General features: G+C 37.4%; 1 protein-coding gene across 3 annotated transcripts in view; it reads left to right on the forward strand.

Annotated features, from left to right (window-relative positions):
- Positions 1-6,999, forward strand: part of ANKRD28 (ankyrin repeat domain 28) — a 204,467-nt gene that overhangs the window by 129,845 nt on the left and 67,623 nt on the right. The window lies entirely within an intron of this gene.

Consider the following 6,999-nt stretch of genomic DNA (forward strand, 5'->3'; position numbering starts at 1 on the left):
TAGTCCCAGCTACTCGGGAGGCTGAGGCAGAAGGATTGCTTGAGCCCAGGAGTTTGAGGTTGCTGTGAGCTACGCTGACGCCACGGCACTCACTCTAGCCTGGGCAACAAAGTGAGACTCTGTCTCAGAAAAAATAAATAAATAAATAAATAAAACTAATAGAGCTCGTGGTGATAATAGGACTATGGTAGACTACCCCAAACTTATGCAACTGTGTGACAGGAGCACTAATAAAAACATTAATTGCTTCTTGAGATAACTTGGGGAGCCAGGGAGGCAGATCAACCTATCAGGATATTTTAAAATGCACAAAAGCAGCAGAGTAGAAATGCTGGCTTCTGGATGCTGGGACCAAGCAGATGAAAGTAGATCTCTAAACATAAAGGAAATACAACCTACCATGAATCTTGGAAGTCCTATGTGGCTGAGGTTGTGCCTCTGGGAGGTAGCCATGGATGTAGACATCGTTTTTCAAGGTTCTTAAAGCAAAGCTGAAAAGAACTCTTCCCTTTGCGCCATGGAGATTAGAGCATTTTCTGCCAAAGGTTATAATTCTGCTTCTGCTGTTTTGACTCCTCTGGCTGGAAAAATCTCATATGAACCAACATATTTTCTGTATAATACTGGTATAATTCTATGATTTACCAGTCACTTTATCTGATTACAGAGACATCTGACTAGCCACTTGTCTTACAGGCGTATCCTCATTACTTACCCTGCTCTAGGTTTTGTATTTTCTTGTCTCTCATTTAAACATAAAGGATTAACAAAAGATTGAATGGAAAATAGGGTCTTGCTGTGCTAAGATTTCCGTCTGTAAATCCTAGAGACATTTCTGAATATTCTGGTGTAGCTATCAAGACAGCTTAGGAACAGCTAGTCTGTGTGTTTTAAAACTGTACACCTTATAGTAAAAGGTTTACATGTTAAGCAGAATGCATCAGGCATTGTATGTCCAAAAACTTAAACTTGACTAAATAGCTGTTTTCATGAAATTGAAGGGGAGGGGGATTTTGTGGATCTCCTCTAGTTGAGCTCCCAGAATCATTGAGTGTGTGTATCTCAGGGGGCCTAGAAAGGTTGTGTTGTCCCTGATCCACTAAGTGTCACTTTTCAGGCCTCTCGATTGTGGTTGAAAAAAGCATTCTGTGTGTCTTGGACCTCACTACATATTTTCCTCCGTTTTGTGCTGCTATGACAGAATACTTGAGACTGGGTAATTTATAAAGAACAGGAGTTTATTTCCTCGCAGTTCAAGAGGCTGGGAAGTCCAAGATTAATGCACCAGCATCTGGTGAGGGCCTTCGTGCTGCATCATAACATGGCAGAAGGCATCACATGGGGGGCAAGAGGGAGCCAAACTCATCCTTTGTAAGGAGCCCACTCCTGAGATAATGGCATTAGTCTGTTCTTGAGGGCAGAGTCCTTATGGCCTAATCACCTCTTAAAGGTCCCAACTCTTAACATTGTTGCCTTGAGGATTAAGTTTCCAACACATGAACTTTAGGTGACGTATTTAAACCATAGCACTGCCCATTTAATTTTTGAGCATAACCATTCAGAGATTCGTAATTGTCCTTTTCCTTCCCTTTAGCATAGAACAAGGTGAGTATTGACACACAGCTTTTAAAAACTGTTCGTTCAAGGGATACAGGATTAAGGAGTTAAACCTATGAAAGTAGAAAGATATTGATGGTCACTGATCTTACAGACAAGCCTGAAGTCTAGGCCATTGTCACCTCTATGTTTTATTCAGAGAATTCACAGTATTAGTGTAAGAGACATTAGGGATTACATGTAGTCTCGTAATCTGTTTCTCACAGTCTTTCTTAATAGCCCTGGCCTTTTTCCATCACCTAGTTGAGGCCCTTAATTTTCTCTTAGGCCCTAACCTTTTAAGGCTTGAATTCTCTGTCAGTGTTCCTTAGTCCCACCCCCTCCCCAAATGAATTGATCATTTTCTTCTCCCTACCCTGTGCTTGCTCCTGCCATTAGCCTTCATCAAAATCTCTTTACATCTTCATCTTTTCTGCTGCTCTCAATACTTTTAGCAATATCCATCCAAGTTCTGCCTCAAATTACCTTACCGTGATGAATAGGACATAGAAGTACTGAATAAATATTAATTACCGTGATTAACAATTCATTATATTATGTCTTGAAGGAGTGCATAATTTGAATGAATGTGAGATGGTGTTTTTTTCCCTCCTCCTTTCCTTGAAAACTTATAAATTCTAAACATAGCTCATTTTACTTTTCTTACACATTCATGAACAAAAGAAAAATGTAGGGAGTTTTCCAGATTTCTAAAGGATAGTGATTACATTTATCCAGTTCACATTGCATAGACATAATTTTTAAGAGGATGTTATCATTGACTACTGAATAATGTATGCCATACATGTCTGATAGATGCCATGCTAAAAATAGACCTAAATGAATTAAATGAAATCTATTCCCCTTGGTCACATCATTCTGTAAATTGCTGAAGAAGACACATACTTGTTTCTGCCAGGGTTTACCTAGCTGGAATGATACCATTTATTTTACTCTAGAACTTTCTTACCTTTTTTCTTTTAAATAAATCACCTCCAAACTGGGTATGGGAAGGCCCCTTCTTCATGTTTTCAATGGTCATTTAAAGGGATTTATCCATATTTTTTGAAATGTACTCAAATATTTGTCACATAGCCCCTTTTAAAATAGGGCTTTTTCAATATTAGGAAACATTATTCTGCCTGGAATCTGCTAGTTTGTACAAACAATTAACATGATCTGCATTTTTTACTTAGAATGATGTATTGGTTTTAAACAGTTAATCTAATATGTTTGTATATATGCTTTCTAGTCTTAAACATCAAGAGAACTTAGTTTCTTTTTGGCTATTAGTGAATAATATGCATTTGCCCCGTTTAAAAAGCTATATTTGTATATGAGCCCCTTGGGTTTATAAGTCCTAATTGTCACTGCATTACTCTAAATCCAAATAGCTGTCCTTTTTGAAGCCATATATAGTTATGTGTAGTGAGAGATCTTTTGTACCAGTTAATACTGTTATACTATAGTCACATTTAATTTGGCACCTTATGATTTGATAAATAGCCTTTTTGGTTTTTTTCCTAGAAACATAGTAGATGTTTCTTTATCATATCGAGATGGAAAGAAGCTGAAAATATCCATTTTAATTGATAATTTGTATATAAACAACTAAATCTGTCTGAATCTTTATGCATCTTGCAGTATCCAGGCTTAATTTTTTTCAAGGGAGGGGTCGTCTGTTTGAAAGTTTCGTTTTATAGTTTATTAACTTTATATACTCATTCTCTTTGAAGGGATTTTAAAAAATAGCATCACAAGCAATTTATTTAATGAAACAAATATATATTGGGTATCTGTTTTGTATGTAGCGCTGCTCTTGGCCCTATGGAACATACCAAGAAGTAGAATATACAACCTTTTGAAGGTATATAATATATTTGAGAAGTTAATACATAAAGAGTAATTAAAGGGTTAGTAACTTATGATTCAATTCAAGAAACATCACAAGGTTTATATAGAGCTTCTAGGGAAGAGAGATGACTGGGTTGCTCTGGGAAGATGGAGGTCTAACATTAGCCTTCTAACATTAGCAGCAGTGTTTGGGAGGAGACATCCAAGGAGAATGTTTCCACATAAAGAAGGAAATCTCATGAACAAAGGGGTAGAAAGGACTGGGAGAGGGAGAAAGCACTATATAATCTAATCTGTTAAAAAGTGAGGAATCATAAAAGGAGAATTTTGGTTCTCTCACCTTCTGGATACAGGGCTCCCTTCCTGGCCTCTTTGTGGGGTTGGGTGGGGCCTGAGACTAGTCCTAGCTAAGTGAATTGAAAGTAACATCACTTCCAAGTCAGACCATTTAATTACTCATATGAGACTTTGCAGTCTGTTCTTCCTTACAACACAGGGATCACCTACATTCAAGATAATGTCAGCAGCATGAGCCCAGATTCTTGAATGACTGAGCAGAGCCCTCTTGTTCACCAGTTACAGTGTGAGTGAGAAATAGAAACGTTAATTGTTTAAGCCATTGAGATTTGGGAGTTAATTGTTAACCACAGCACAGTATAATAACCTAGCCTATCCTGATTATTACAAGAGTGAGTAGCAAACAAAGTGGTTAAGGAGACCTAGTAGAAATAATAAGGAAAAAGAGGTTTTCAGCTGCATGTTTTAAAGACCTAATATTCTTAAGAAACAGGTCCAAGCCATTGCCAGATTTACAAGTAGAAGATTCCAATAAGGTGAGAAATATAAACTGATGTCTTATACAGACATACTTCGAAAATATTGTGGGTTTAAATCTAGATCACCACAATAAAGTGAATTTCGCAATGAAGTGAATCACACAAATTTTTGGGTTTCCCAGTACATACAAATATTTATACTATACACTAGTCTATTTAGTGTTCAATAGCAGTATGTCTAAAAAACTGTGTACATTTTAATTAAAAAGTACTTTATTGCTAAAAAATACTAACGATCATCTGAACGTTCAACAAGTCATAATCTTTTTGCTGGTGGAGGGTCTTGCCTCAGTGTGGATGGCCACTGACTAATCAGGGTGGTGGTTGCTGAATCTTAGATGGCTATAGCAATTTCTTAAAATAAGACAACAGTGAAGTTTGCTGCATCAATTGACTCTCCTTTCACAGACGGTTTCTCTGCAGTGTGCAATTATTATTGATAGTATTTTACCCACAGTAGAACATCTTTCAAAATCGAAGTCAGTCCTCTCAAACCCTGCCATTGCTTTATCAACTAAGTTTATGTAATAGTCTAAATCCTTTGCTGTCATTTCAACAATGTTCACAGTATCTTCACCAGGAGTACATTCTGTCTCAAAAAACCACTTTCCTTGCTCATCCAACCAAAACAACTCCTCATCCATGAAAGTTTTATCATGATATTGCAGCAATTCTGACACATCTTAAAGTTATACTTCTAGTTGTCTTGCTCTTTCCACCATATCTGCAGTTACTTCCTTCACTAAAGTCTTGCAACCCCTCAAAATCATCCATAACAGTTGTAATCACCTTCCAAATTCCTGTTAATATTGATCTTTTGCTTCCTCCCATGAATCATCAGTATTCTTAATGACATCTAGAATGGTGAATCCTTTTCAAAAGATTTTGAATTTACTTGGCCTCGCTCCATCAGAGGAATCACTATCTATGGCAGCAATAGCCTTACGAAATATATTTCTTAAATAATAAGACTTGAAAGTTGATATTGCTTCTTGATCCATAGGCTTCAGAATGAATGTTTTGTTAGCATGCATGAAAACAACATTAATCTCCTTGTTCATCCCCATCAGCGCCCTTGGATGACCAGGTGCATTGTCAATGAAACAAATATTTTGAAAAGAATCTTTTATTCTGAGCAGTAAGTCTCAACAGTGGGCTTAAAATGTTCAGTGAACCATGCTGTAAACAGATGTGCTGTTATCCAGGCTTTGTTGCAATTTAGAATACCGGCAGAGTAGATTCCGCATGATTCTTAAGGGCTCTAGGATTTTCAGAATGGTAAATGAGCATTGGCTTCAACCTAAAGTTGCCAGTTGCATTAGCCCCTAACAAGAGAGTCCTCCTGTTCTTTGAAGCCAGGCATTGACTTCTACTCTCTAGTTGTGAAAGTCCTAGATGGCATCTTCTTCCAATAGAAGGCTGTTTTGTCTACATTGAAAATCTATCGTTTAGTGTAGTCACCTTCATCAGTAATCTTAGATCTTCTGGATAGCTTGCTGTAGCTTCTACATCAGCACTTGCTGCTTCACCTTATACTTTTGTGAGGACAGCTTTTTTTCTTAAATCTCATCAATGAACCTCTCCTAGCTTCTAACTTTTCTTCTGCAGGCTCATTACCTCTCTTTGGCTTTATAGAATTGAAGAGAGTTAGGGCCTTGCTGTGAATTAGGTTTTGGCTTAAGGAAATGTTGTGGCTGGTTTGACCTTCTACTCAGACCACTCATACTTTCCCAGCAATAAGGCTCTTTCGCTTTCTTATCATGCATATGTTCACTGGAGTAGCACTTTTAATTCTCTTCAAGAACTTTTCCTTTGAATTCATAACTTAGCGAACTATGTCTTCCTCACTAAACTTTTTAAACTTTCCTCACGAAATAATTGTTTCTAGCATTTGATTTAAAGTTAGAGACATGCAACTTTTTTCACTTGAACACTTCAAGGCCACTGTAGCGTTATTAATTGGCCTAATTTCAATATTATTCTCAGTGAATAGGAAGGCCCAAGAGGAGAGAGACAGATGGAGGAACAGAGCAGTTATAACACCCAACATTTATTAAGTTCACCATCTCATATGTGCCTCAAAATAATTACAATAGTAACATCAAAGATCACTGATCACAGATCACCAGAGCACATACAATAATAATGAAAAGGTTTGATATTGTAAGAATTATCAAAATGTGAGACAGAAACATGAAGTGAGCACATGCTGATGGAAGAATAGTGCCAATAGACTTGCTCAACACAGGGCTGCCACAAACCTTCAGTTTGTGTTTTAAAAAAAACAAAAATCATGCAATATTTGTGAAGCACAACAAAACAAAGTATGCCTGAATTAGACATAAAAAGCTAACTTCAGAACTTAATGTTAAATGTTGAGGAACTTAAAGTAACCTTGGAGGAAAAACCCAAAAAGATCTAGGCAAAAGAAATATTACGGATTGCAAGCTTATCACTGAAAAAAAAAATCAAATATATTACAGTTGTCCCTTGGTATCCTCAGGGGATTGGTTTTAGGACCCCCAATCCCCTAGTACCAAAATCTGCAGATGCTCAAGTCCCTTATATAAAATTGTGTATTGGCCAGGTGCAGTGGCTCACGCCTGTAATCCTAGCTCTCTCTCTGGGAGGCCGAGGCAGGCGGATTGTTTGAGCTCAGGAGTTCAAGACCAGCCTGAGCAAGAGCGAGACCCTGTCTCTACCAAAAATAGAA

This window comes from Propithecus coquereli, unplaced genomic scaffold (assembly GCF_000956105.1).
Source record: "Propithecus coquereli isolate 6110/MARCELLA unplaced genomic scaffold, Pcoq_1.0 Scaffold12, whole genome shotgun sequence".
Classification (NCBI taxonomy): Eukaryota; Metazoa; Chordata; class Mammalia; order Primates; family Indriidae; genus Propithecus; species Propithecus coquereli.